Raw genomic sequence first — 14,315 nt, 5'->3', positions numbered from 1 at the left:
ACAGATGAGGGAATTGAGGCACAGAGAAGTTAAGTGACTTGCCCAAAGTCACACAGATGACAAGTGGCAGAGCCGGGATTCAAACCCATGACCTCTGACTCCAAAGCCCGGGCTCTGACCTCTGACTCCAAAGCCCGGGCTCTTTCCCACTGAGCCACGCTGCTTCCGTATTTACCAAGCACTTACTGTCAGTCAGTCAGTTGTATTTATTGAGTGCTTACTGTGTGCAGAGCATTGTACTATGCGCTTGGGAGAGTAAAATACAACAAATAAACAGACACTTTCCCTGCCCACAATGAGTGAAGCACTGTTCTAAACGTTGGGGAAGTACAGTCTAACAGAATTGGTAGACACGATCCCTGTGTCTAGTCTAGTATGCAAGCTCCTAACGGGCATGGTTCGCGATTACAAACTCTATTGTACTGTGCTGTTCCAAGCACTTAAAAAGTGCTCTGCATACAATAAGTGCTCAATAAATTACACAGATTAATTGGTTATTCAGGGCCCCTTTCATCATAGGTACTGGAATGTTAATTTGCACTCTGCAGATTTATGGAAAAGAAACCTGCATAGATAGAATGTAAGACCGGAGATACAGAGAAACGAAGTTCCATTGTATTTCAAACTAATTATTTTTAGAACAAAAATACATTGTCTAATTCAACTTGACAGATAATAATAATAATCATGGTATTTGTTAAGCACTTCCTGGATGCTAAGCAAAGTTCTAAGCGCTGGGGTAGATATAAGGTAATCAGGTTGTCCCATATGGGACTCACAGTCTTTATCCCCATTTTACAGATGAGGTAACAGGCACAGAGAAGTTAAGTGGCTTCCCCAAGGTCACACAGCAGACTACTGGTGGAGCCAAGATAGTACAGTGCTCTTCACACAGTACTTGCTTAATAAATAAAATTGATTTATTGATTCATTGACAGTTTTGAAAACAAGGACAACAACATGAAATGTTTTGGGACAGTCTCCACAGTATAGACATGAAATTATTGAGCTAATAAAACACACTTGCCCTAAGTTTTTTATTTTAACTAAAATAAATTTACTGTGAAAAGATCTGAATTTCTCCTGACATAATGAAAGGAGCCACTAAATACTGTGCTGATTAGTTGTCTGTACACTGATAAAACTAGCTTCAACTATGAGGAATAAATATGGGCAGAAAACATCAGCCAATATATTGATGAATCAAACTACAGAGAATAATTTTATTACGAGAGAAACTCACAACTGACTTGCCTTCGTCTCAGTGTTTCTGAAAAGAAAAATCACTGGAAAGTGAGACACTATTTGTGCCACATCCTCCCCGAATTGTATTCTTTTTCGACGAGCTATTGGATTCATTTAAGCTTATCAGTGGAGTGCTGACATTTCCTATACTTCATATCTTCAGAGAAGCTGCACCTTTGCACTTCACAAAAAAAACATTGAAACCTCTTGTGCAATTGCCCAGTGCACTGCAACCAGGAAAGAAATGACTCCATTCAAGCAAAAGTTTTGTAAATATCAAGAGACAAGGAGGCAAAAGTGAAAACAGGACCAGGCATCACAGACATTAAACATGATAACAACAACACAATGAGGGGCAGCCATTTGATGTACACAATGAGGCCGGGACTGTGGGACCCACAATGACCTTTCCAGTCACGCACGTGCTCACAGGCGATGTCTTTTTTGCAAATAGAAGACAGTTTACAAGAAAATATTTTTTTTTTAAGTAGTTATTTGGACCGTCCCATCTGTAGCGGGAAATAGTCATTAATCCATGCTACAAAGTGCAGACGATCAATAACTTGTGGCCTTTTTGTTTGTTTGTTCTCTCATTGATTTTCTGGTAGGGCTGGAATGACTTTACCTGGCTGGATCTAATCTAAAGACAGAGGCAAGACGATAAGCAGCCAAGGCAACCAACCCTCTCCCAGTCCCCTTCACCCCGCCAACCAGAGTTCCACATGTAGCAACAGGATTCCCTCAGATGTGCTGCAAAGAAAATCAGTGCCTCATTCATTCACTGCCCGCCAGCCAAATGAAAGTCCTCTGTGTGTGGCATCCTCTGCGCTTGCTCCAGGTGCCAGATTCCCCTCACGTCAGTTGGAGTGCCGTGCCCAGAAATCTAATCCCATTTCACTCAGATACCAACGGGTTGGACCGCCCACCTCAAATTCCCTAAATTCTTTTGTCCCAGCCAAGCTGCTCAAAGCCCACGTCATTGCTCGCAGTCACACACAAGCAAGAAAGCCGATACGCGGCTCGAAACCAGTTTCCCAAGGTAATGATTATGTCTGCAGGAAGTGACACTCTGGAAGTGACTGGTTTTCTGTTTCTCGGGCCCCAGAGCCCCATCATGTCCCAAGCACCAAGTCCTGGATGTTTGCCATGATGCTTCACCCGAAGACCAAAAAGACTAATGGTTTTGGATGCTACGCAAATTTCTACTGTGACACTCATGACAAAACACAAAAACTTACTCATTTTAGGAAGGTTAATACATTTCACAATGCTTCCTTAGCAGCCACCCCCTTCTGGAAACATGATCTAACCTTGGTTCCATTGACACTATCCTCTCCTAGTTCTCCTCCTATTACTCTGGATGCTCATTCTCAGTCTCTTTTGTGGGCTCCTCCTCTGCCTTCTGCCCCCTAACTGTAGGAGTCCCTCAAGGCTCAGTTCTGGTTTCCTCTCTATTCTTCATCTACACCCACTCCCTTGGAGAACACAATCACTCCCACAGCTTCAATTACCATCTCTACAGGGATGATTCCCAAATGTACCTCTTCAGCCTTGATATCTCTCCTTCTCTGCAGTCCTTCATTTCCTCCTGCCTTCAGGATATTTCTACTTGGATGTCCCACCGACACCTCAAAACTTGGCATGTGTGAAACAATATTCTTTTTTCTCCCACCAAAGCCCTGTCCTCTCCTTGACTTTCCCAGTATTGTAGGCCCCACCATCCTTCTTGTCTTGCAAGCCCATACCTTGGCATTATCCTCAAATCCAAGTCACCTCTTTTATTTATCCCACATATTCTCTCTGTCACCAAGTCCTGTCAGTCCTACTTTCACATCATCTTTAGGATCTTCCCTTCCTCTTCATCCAAACTGCTAACATGCTGACCCAAGCACTTATTTCCCATCTAGAATATTGCAACAGCCTCCTCACTGACCTCCCTGACTCCTGTCTCTCCCCACTCCAGTCTTTCCTTCACTCGGCTGCCCAGATCAATTTACTAAAAAAGAGTTCAGTCTCCTGACTCCTCAAAATCCTCCAATGGTTGCCCATTCACCTCCACACTTCTTACCTTTGGCTCTAAGGTACTCAATTTGTTCTCCCCTTCCTACCTTATCCCACTGATTTCCTACTCCAATGCAATCTTTAGATTTGGCTCCTCTAGCACCAACCGACTCCCTGTATCCCTATCTCACTATTGACTTCTTGACTACATCCTTTTCCTGGGCTGGATCCCCTTCCACTTCACATCCTACAGACCACCATTCTCCCCACCTTCAAAGCCCTCATAAATTGCCTCTCCTCCAAGCAGTCTTCCCTAAGTTCTCATTTCCTCTACCTCCCCTCCCCTCTGCATCACCTATGTACTCAGATCTATATGTACCCCTTAAGTACTTTTTATATGGTACTGATTAAGCACTCACTATGTGTCAAGCACCATACTAGGCACTGGGGTAGATACTAGCTAATCAGGATGGACACAGTCCAAGTCCCACATGTGGCTCAGTCTTAATCTCCATTTAACAGAGGCAGTAATTGAGGCAAAGAGAAGTTGCAACTTGCCTAAAGTTATACAGCAGACAAGAAGAGGAGTGGAATTAGAACCCAGGTCCTCTGACTCCCGGCCTGTGCTCTTTCCACTGGGCCACATTGCTTCTCAAGCACTTGATATTCACCCCACCTCAGTGCCACAACACTTACATTTTCCTGCACTTTGCCACTTCCTCCTATCTGCAATTTATTGTAATATCTGTCTGTCCTTCTAGACTATAAACTCTTTGTGGGTAGGGATTGTGTCTAGAAATCCTGTTGCAAATCTTAGTACAGTGCTCTACACATAGTAAGCACCCAATAAATACTATTGTTTGACTGATCCACGCAATCCCTAATCCTTAATTTCAAGAATTTACCTAAAACCATTTAACTTGGATTGCTAATCAATAAATCAATCGGACCAAGAATTACACATAGCAGTCAGTCATCAACTTGCACCTGAAATGAAACATATTTTTCTGAAAAACACAGGCTACTTCCTTTCCTCCTTGTAACCTGGCTTTCCCCCCTCCAACAAAAAAGTGTCCAGGAAATTTCCAATTCAGAATCCAAATTATTCAGAAATATATGCCGTATATAGCTCATTCATTTTAAAAAGCAGCTTTGACAGCATCTATCACTTGGATTCATTTGCTTCTTTCTGTTCTTACAAGTGGGGCTGCTTTTGCACATTTAACAGTCGTCCCCAACAGTCAGAATTGTACTCCTGCCCCTCAATAAGTCAGGCCAGTAATCAGGTTATCAAGCCACTGGGCAGAGTTTAGAAGAGTCTGGAGATTGGTGACAAATACCAAGGTATCGTTAGGGGAAAAGGGATAGGGGACAGCATCACTGCTGCTACCGACCCCACGGACACAAATCAATCGGTCACATTTACCGAGCACTTACTTTTTGCAGAGCACTGTAATAGGAGCTTGGAAGAAACAAAATTGTTAAAAAAAAAAGTGGAGCTTTTTATGGTATTTATTAAGCACTTACTATGCCTCCAGCACTGTACTAAGATCTGGAGGAGACATAAGATAATTGGGTTGGCACTAATCCCTGTCCCACATAGGCCTCATAGTCTTAATCCCGATTTTGCAGATGAGGTAACTGAAGCCCAGAAAAGAGAAGTGACTTGCCTAAAGTCACAGAGCAAACAAGAGTCGGAGCCAGGATTAGAACCCAGTTCCTCTGGCTCCCAGTCCCATGCTCTTTCCGCTTTCCCCACAGACTGACAATCAACTGTCCGAGTGTCCTCTGGAGTGGTCTGTCACTACTGAAAATGAAGGTGGGGAGAGAATAGGGTGTAATTACAGGGAGGACAGATTGCAGTTTTCCGGAGAGAAATGCATCCTGGCAACCGGGAAAGTCAGTAGCAACCATTTAACTCCCGAACCTGATGTGGTATTCCAAGTAGTAACATTATCTGGGCAGAAAAGTCAACTGAGGTCAAAGCTGTGCTCATGGAAGGTGCTGTAATACACCAAAATAAGATTCAGCTACTCCAGAGCTACATCAGGTCTGCACTACCAAAGGAGCAGACTCCCAGAACTCCAGGAGAACTACCAGAATGTTTATCAGCAGATGCACTGTTTATCCCTCAACAAACTTCCTATTTTATACTGTAACTACTTTGCCAAGATCACTGACAAATCATTGCTGTTGAGAGGGGGTTTAGTTGATTCACTAGACGGAGTATCCAGCAGTAATGACTTTTGTGATCAGAAATTATTCCTTGGATGATTTTCAAACCTGTTATTCACCAGGAAACAAATGATGATGAGAACAAATTCCTTAGAAGCCTATTTATAGCCCAAACTACTCAGAGCAATTGCTGAAGTATTTCCTATCAAATTTTCTTGGATTATTTAGCTAAGGGATGAAGATCCCATGAACCTGGGGTTTGGCTTCATGTTCCCCTTATCATATATACATTGAGTCAAATTAATTTTTTTCTCCTTTTCCTGACAATGATGAGGAGAAGGATCCATATGCTTGCACTTACCACTAAAGCACAGTTTCTGCTGTGTGATTTGGGCAGAAACAGGCAGGGTGAGTCACATAGCGCTCAATGTCAAGCTAGTACATTCTTCCTTCCGTTTAGCAAGTTACTCCCTGAAAAACATAAATTCTATCTCCGTGTTACCACCGTACGAGTCCAAGAATAAGATAAAACTTTTTCAGTTCTGTCAGAAGTGAGATTAGAATAGAGAGCACTAGGATGATGATAAAGTCAGACCTCAGAAATCTCTATACTTACATCCAAACACTGTTCCTCGAGAAAATAAAAATAATGATATGATGATACTTGTAGCGCTTACTACATGCCAAGCACTGTACTATGCACTGGGGTAAATACAAGATAATCAAGTTAGACCCAATCTCCATATCCCTTCAGGCTCGCAATCTAGGGGACCTTGAATAATGTCATCACAAGCACGAGCCTAGAAATCAGAAAAACCTAGGTTCTAATCCTGGCTCCACCACTTGTCTGCTGTGTGACCCTGGACAAGTCATTTCACTTATCTGGCACTCAGTTAACTCACCTGTAAAATGGGGATTAAGATTGGGAGCCCCTTGAGGGCCATGGATTGTGTCCAACCTGATTAGCTTGTATCTACCCCAGGGCTTAGTACAGTGCCTGGCACATTGTAAGCACTTAGCAAATACCATAAAAATACAAATAACAACAACAACAACAAAACAATGCCCCATCCAGCCCAGAGTTATGTTTCTCAAAGCAGCCATTGGATGCTTGGAGAATCTATGTAATGGTGGCCCTCCTTGAAAACCAACTTCATGGTTATGGACATTCCATCTGATAATCAATAGCTTTCCCTCTACATCCCTAACTTCCTTCCTAGCAACGCATTAGGGACCTCTTGCCCATGAATGTATCCTTCTTGAAGCAGCGTGGCTCAGTGGAGAAGAGCCCGGGCTTTGGAGTCAGAGGTCATGGGTTCAAATCCCAGCTCCGCCAAATGTCAGCTGTGTGACTTTGGGCAAGTCACTTAACTTCTCTGGGCCTCAGTTCCCTCATCTGTAAAATGGGGATGAAGACTGTGAGCCCCCTGTGGGACAACCTGATTACCTTGTAACCTCCCCAGCACTTAGAACAGTGCTTTGCACATAGTAAGCGCTTAATAAATGCTGTCATTATTATTATTATTATTATTATTATTATTGAACCACCTAACAGTTTCTCCTTGCAGAACTTCTTGTAGTTATAAATTCCATATACCCTTTACTTGTCCAAGCTGAGATGGAAGCTTTACACAGGGTTTCTACGCATTGGGCCCACTTCCCATGTACTAGCTCCTGGAACATCTCCTAATAATAATAATAATAGCAATTATGGTACTTGTTAAGCGTTTACTATGTGCCAAGTACGTTCTAAGCTCTGGGGCAGATACAAGGTAGTCAGGTTGGGTACAGTCCCTGTCCCACATAGGGTTCACACTCTTAATCTCCATTTTATAGATAGGTAACTGAGGCCCAGATAAGTGAAGTGACTTGCTCAAGGTCACACAGCAGACATTCATTCATTCATTCGTATTTATTGAGCACTTACTGTGTGCAGAGCATTTTCCTAAGTGCTTGGAAGGTACAATACAGCAATAAAGACAATCCCTGCCCACATCGGGCTTACAGTCTAGAAGGGGGAAGACACACATCAAAACAACTATCAAGGAAAGAAAGCGGAGATGGGAGGGATGGAGGGAAAGAAAAAGGGGTAGGGGGTCTTTGTGGAGAACAGGCCCAGGTCTGCAGGGATGGGGACGGGGGACAACAGGGAAGGGAAGGGGGTGGATGGAGAGCGAGGGGCATCAGAAAGTGTGTGTAATAACAACTGAGGTATTTGTTAAGTGCTTACTATGTGCTAGGCACCGTAACTAAGAGGTGGGACAGATACAAGCAAATCAGGTGGAAACAGTCCCTTCCTGGGGGCCAGAAGCACACCTCTCCCCCACCCCCTCCACCCCCATCCCCCCAGCTAACACACACACACACACACACACACACACACACACACACACACATCCTTCAGAGATTCTGACACCTCCCTGAGCCAGGCTGGGACAGACAGAGGGACCTGACAATGGCCACCTCAGGTCAGAGGGCTCAGGAGGAGCCAGGATCAGAACCCATTAACTTCTGATTCTACCTATATAACTACCTGCATATATGCATATATGTTTGTACATATTTATTACTCTATTTATTTATTTATTTATTTTACTTGTACATATCTATTCTATTTATTTTATTTTGTTAGTATGTTTGGTTTTGTTCTCTGTCTCCCCCTTTTAGACTGTGAGCCCACTGTTGGGTAGGGACTGTCTCTATATGTTGCCAATTTGTACTTCCCAAGCGCTTAGTACAGTGCTCTGCACATAGTAAGCGCTCAATAAATATGATTGATGATGATGATGATGATTCCCAGGCCTGTGCTCTATCCACTAAGCCACGCTGCCTATAGTTCATGATTTAGGGATGGGCCAGAGTCCAAAAGCAGAATGGATTGGAGCACATGGAGCAGGTGAGGGATGAATGAATGATGCTGCTGCCAACCACCCAAATGTCTTCCACAAACATTGAATTCAGAGGACAGGATGAACGACAGTTTCCCCACCAGCTTTCACAGACACTTAAAAAAAAAAACCCTACAATGTAAACTCTTGAGATTTTTACCCACTTGTTTTGCACACTTTTCATATTTGTTAAGCCCCTACTATGTACCTGACACTGTACTAAGCACTGGGGTAGATATGAGTTAATCAGGTTGGACACAGTCCATGTCCCACATGGGGCTCACGGTCCTAATCCCTACTTTACGGATGAGGTAACTGAGGCACAGAGAAGTTAAGTGACTTGAGAAACATCATTCAGCAGACAAGTGAAGAGAAGCAGCAGCTTGAGAAGCAGCGTGGCTCAGTGGAAAAGAGCCCGGGCTTTGGAGTCAGAGGTCATGGGTTCAAATTCCGGCTCTGCCACTTGTCAGCTGTGTGACTTTGGGCAAGCCACTTAACTTCTCTGGGCCTCAGTTCCCTCATCTGTCAAATGGGGATTAAGACTGTGAGCCCCCCGTGGGAGAACCTGATCACCTTGTAACCTCCCCAGCGCTTAGAACAGTGCTTCGCACATAGTAAGTGCTTAATAAATGCCATTATTATTATTAATATTATTATTGTTAAGTGGCAAATCTGGGATTAGAACCCAGGTCCATGCTCTTTCGACTAGGCCACACTGCTTCTTCTTTCTATCTCATTCCAGAGAATGCTCTGCCAAACCCAATCCTGTCTCATGTCTCTCCAAGACATCATTACACCCTTCTCCTCATCTAGTTCCCTCACCTCCCGCTGGTTAAGCATGACAACGCTAAGAAAATGAACCACTGTAAGAACTGTCCAGTGGGAAAAGCACACGTCTAGAAGTCAAAGATCTGGGTTCTAGAACCACTGACCTGCCGTGTGACCTCAGACACATCATTTAGACTTCTAGACTGTGAGCCCTTCTAGACTGTGAGCCCACTGTTGGGTAGGGACTGTCTCTATATGTTGCCAACTTGTACTTCCCAAGCGCTTAGCACCGTGCTCTGCACACAATAAGCGCTCAATTAATACGATTGATTGATTGATTGATTTAACCTCTCTAGCCTTAGTTCTCATCTGTGAAACGAGGATAAAAATACTTTTCTCTCCCTACCCCAAATGGATGTGAGAATAAAATGAGATCATAGATGTGAAAGTGCCTTACAAAAAATAAAAGCGCCTTACCAATTCAAGGAGTTATTTATTATTACACCTAAAGAGGGCAAACGTTTTAGAAGATGTGTGAAAATGCTCCAAGTGAGAACCTTTTTTTCTTTGTTTTAATGGTATTTGTTAAGCACTTGCTATGCATCAGGCACTGTAATAAGCGCTGGGGCAGGTAGAAGATAATCAAGTTGGACACAGTCCATGTCCCACATGGGGCTCATAGTCTTCATCCCCATTTTACAGATGAGGTAACTGGCACAGAGAAGTTCATTCATTCATTCACTCATATTTATTGTTTACTGTGTGCAGAGCACTGCACTAAGTGCTTGGGAGAGTACAATATCACAATAAACAGACACTGCCTGCCCACAACGAAGTTAAATGGCTTGCCCAAGGTCACAAAGAAGACAAGTAGTGGATCTGGAATTAGGACTCAGGTCCTTCTGACTACCAAGCCTGTGCTCTATTCACTAGTTCACGCTGCTTCTCCACCCATCCTTCCAGTGGTTTTCCTTGGGATTGTCTGCAGACCATGCAGACGATCCCCCTCCCTCCCTCTGCCCTACCCACTTCCCTTCCCCACAGTACTTGTATATATTTGTACATATTTATCACTCTATTTTATTTGTACATATTTACTATATTTATTTTATTAATGATGTGCATATAGCTATAATTCTATTTATTCTGATGGTATTGACACCTATCTACTTGTTTTGTTGTCTGTCTTCCCCTTCTAGACTGTGAGCCCGTTGTTGGGTAGGGACCGTCTCTATATGTTGCTGATTTGTACTTCCCAAGTGCTTAGTACACTGCTCTGCACACAGTAAGCACTCAATAAATACAATTGAATGAAATGGAAAAGGCTAAGAAAAGGGACATTAATCACCTATGTATGCCATAGTGCTTAACGCCAGATATTTGTGGATATTACCAGTGGCCCACTGGGCACATGGCATGTCAGCTGCAAAAGAATATCAGCAAGATACCCACATCAGTCCAGGATGGACAAGCTAATCATCTCTGCAATTACTCAGGAGAAACTTCCTCTCAAGGGTCACGCTCGCCAGCATCAAAACAAAGATCTCTCAACAAAAGGGCTCCCGCGTACTGTCGTCAAAAGGAGGACTGCCACAACAACTTACAGGAAGAGGAATTCTGGAAAAACATTCCTGCGTACTCTCATGAAAAGAAGGAGGAATCAGTTCTATTTCCATCACCAGAAAAAGGACCTTTCTGTTCCTATATAATGTCATCAAAGGACAGGAGGGATTTACTCATCAGGCAGGACTCTGTGATGACCAGAGAACTAAGGGAAGGAGTGTGGGAAGAATTTGGGATTTCTTTAGCTACAAAAAGCACACTCCTTTGCTGTAAATGAGTGTATCCACCAGATTATACTGGGATGGTGCAACCTGGCATGTGGGGCCAATTTTGTGCTTATTAATGATCTATTGTGAACCATGATCCCAGTGGAGGGGGGTTCCCTTTGGCTATGGTATCCTAACTGGATGGTCTTACTCTCTGAATGGTTCAGTGGTAACGGCCAAGTCTCCCTCATATTCTCTCTCTCCCGCCTCTCCTTCCCTCCTTTCTCCCTCTCTCACCCACCACCCGCCCAGCTCTTTTTCTCTCTCTCTACCCCAAAGCTTTCAACAGCAAGAAGAGGTTATCAGCTGCTCTCCCTGGCAGGTCCACTGAGAATAAATCCCCCTTTCTTCCCCACTGCCCAGCTTTATTCAAGCCTAGCTTAACCATTCCCTTCTGCAGCTGCTGCCCTGCGACTAATCCCCTCTTGCCTTTGTCTGTTTCCACGGGGCATCCTTTGTGGAGCAGCTTGAGCTCTGGGACGACCACAGCCTGACTTACTCCGGTGGCTGGCTCAGCCCCCAGATCTCTACTCTTCTCCCTTCCGCCAGCACAGACAAAGGACAACCAGAGAATACACAGCAGCTGCAAAGGAGCTGGGTTTCCCCCCCTACTACAAACCTGCTCTACCCAGTTTTGTCAACTTTTGTGTAAATATTCCGCTCCTCCTTACTACCACCCACTGTCCAGCAAGCCAGGATGCTGGGATTTTGCTTGAGGCAATAATACTTGCCCATTTACCTAGGAGATTGAAAAAAATATCACGAGGATCCTAAAATTCAATCGTATTTACTGAGCACTTACTGTTGCAGAGCACTGTACTAAGTGCTTGGGAATGTACAACAGAACAAAAAACAGTGACATTTCCTGCCCACAACGAGCTTACAGTCTAGAGTAGTATCATTATGACTATAAGCAAGCAGTGGAAAAGATTTAAAATCAAGGTGATAGGTGGGTGAGCCACCATTGACTATCCCAGCTGGGAGGGAGAGCCCCTCCACCGGATTGCAAAACTTCTGAGCATTCTGGGACAGGGCTTGTGTCCAACCTAATTATCCTGTAACTACCCCCGTGCTTAGTACAGTGCTTGGCACATAATAGGCACTTAGCAAATACCACAGTTATTATCCTTTGAGGCCCCTGGGACCCAGTGGATTATAGACTGTTGACTTTCCCATCAACCTGCCTACACTCTTGCACAGACTTGTAGACAGAAAACAGTGCTACAAGAAGGAAGATGCAGTTTTTTCTCACCAGCTCATAACTATGATTTTAGGATTCAATAACAGATACCCTCAGAATGAGAGAAACTTCACTCCCCTGGCCTTTGGTTTTATGAAGGAATGAACCTTGCTCAGTGTATCAGCTAATCTTAACTTTTTTAGTTTGTCACATTTTCAGTTATAAAAGATGACTACTTCAGAAAATCCCAGAGATGGGAGGAAGGACCAAGAGATAATCTGGTCCAGTTCCTTAGCTTCAACCAGGAGAAAAATAAAGTGCACCAGGACAGATGACACTTGTTCTTTCCTCAAAGATCTCACTTGGAAGTCTGCTCCCACGTTGGATCATGCTGATAATCAAGAATTCCTCTTTATGTCCAACAAATAGCTCTCCTCTAATAAAATACCAATTTTTCTTGCTCTCTTGGAGAACACCTCCCATCAATAGTCTCTATTGAGCATTTACTGTGTGCTGAACAATGTACTAAGTGCTTGGGACAGTACAATACAACAAAGTTGGTAGACCTGTTCCTGCTCCCCATAAAAACGCTTCAAGGACCTAAATCTATTAAGCTACTGCTCAGTTTTCTCCCGGCTAATAACTTTTCAGGTATCAATGTTGAGCCTTATTGGTCTATAATGCCCAGGATTTTGGTATTTCTCCTTTAGGAAGATGAGTATATTTGCTATTTTCCAGTCCTCAGGGATTTTCTCACGGTCCACAAATTCTCAAATCATTTTCTTTAATACTCTTCCTGTTTCTTCCCTTATTCCAATTTGTTTTAGCAAACTTCCCTCCCAAGATGGAAATTAGAGAAGCTATTTTAAGAGCCAGAGTGGCCTAGTGAAAGGAGTGTGGGCCTGGGAGTAAGGAGAACTGGATTCTAACCCCAGTTTTGTTATTTGCCTGACCTGGGAAAAGTCATTTACCTTTTCTGTGCCTCAGTTTCCTAATCTATAAAATGGAGATTCAATACCTGTTCTCCTTCCTGCTTAGATCGTGAGCCCCATAAGGCACAGGAACTATGTGCAATCTACTTCCATATCTTAGCAACTATCATCATTCTAGTCTATTATCATTATCATCATTATTATTATTATGAGGGACCAGGGAGCTTGGTATGACAAAAGCTGAGTGTGGGAAGGGAAAAACCCTTAAATCCAAAGGCATGGCTTTCTGTTCTTGCCTTTGCCAAGAGGAAATGCTCTTGTGAACATCAGAAGCTAAAGTACGCAGCAGCAGCCTGGCCTTTCCCTGGCGGCTGTCAGGAAACCTCTCCTTATCCACTTCAGAGCTATATCCATCCATCATTTTTTGCCTCTAGCTCTTCAGACCAAGACCATGTCAAGAACTCGGATTTTGTGAGACCCAATGTTCTGGCAACATCCTCTACTGCTCTAGCAGTCCAAAAAACAACAACAAAAACCTGACACAGCATCAACATGATTTTTCACATCTTCATTGATGAGAAATTGGGCCTCATGCCAGTAGTCTCAGAACGAGTTTGTAATCATGCCAGCTCTCTGGACCGTAGACAGGAGCTCAGAGGCTAAATGACTGATTTTATTTCTACTGAACAATCCACGGACTGGTTTGAAAAATCTCTACAATAGTAGTGGGCTGACATTCAGGTACTAAAATCAAGGTACTACAGAACATCAGATAAAATGGCGGCCTTTCCTTCCAGTCTCTCTTCCAGACACCCACCTTGCCCACATTCCTCTACTTCGTGAACCGCCTTATTAATAACAAAAGTCACTCTCCCCCATTCACTGCAGTCACATTCATTTATTAAGAGGCTGTAACAGGCAAAGCTCTGCCCTGAGCCTTAGACAGAACATGTAATTGTTTATCAAGAAAGGTCTCTGGCCTACAAAGGGCTCACAATCAGAAGAAGGGGGAGAAGAGGGAGAGAGACACGGAGGAACAGCAACCAAAATTTCACAACAGAAGACTCAATTGAAAAATAACAGGAAAAAATAAGTTATTTGCTTCTTGAAGGAGTTACCCAATGGCTGTTTCTGTACTGATGGGATCGTCTCCATAAGTGAACATTATGCATCATAGTAGAACACGTGGAAATGTAACCGTAAACTCAGATTTAATATACCGTGAACAATCGCTTAACTGTCACCGAGCGGAAAACCCCAAATGAGAGACCCACTGTTTTCAGTTCTGTTTAAATAT

The 14,315-nt window shown here is 43.5% G+C and overlaps 1 protein-coding gene across 1 annotated transcript in view; it reads right to left on the bottom strand.

Moving 5' to 3' along the window:
• MTCL1 (microtubule crosslinking factor 1) overlaps positions 1–14,315 on the bottom strand; it is a 187,134-nt gene that overhangs the window by 146,750 nt on the left and 26,069 nt on the right.

The sequence above is a fragment of the Tachyglossus aculeatus genome, chromosome 5 (assembly GCF_015852505.1).
Source record: "Tachyglossus aculeatus isolate mTacAcu1 chromosome 5, mTacAcu1.pri, whole genome shotgun sequence".
Lineage (NCBI taxonomy): Eukaryota > Metazoa > Chordata > Mammalia > Monotremata > Tachyglossidae > Tachyglossus > Tachyglossus aculeatus.
This window is presented reverse-complemented; position numbering and strand designations above follow the sequence as displayed.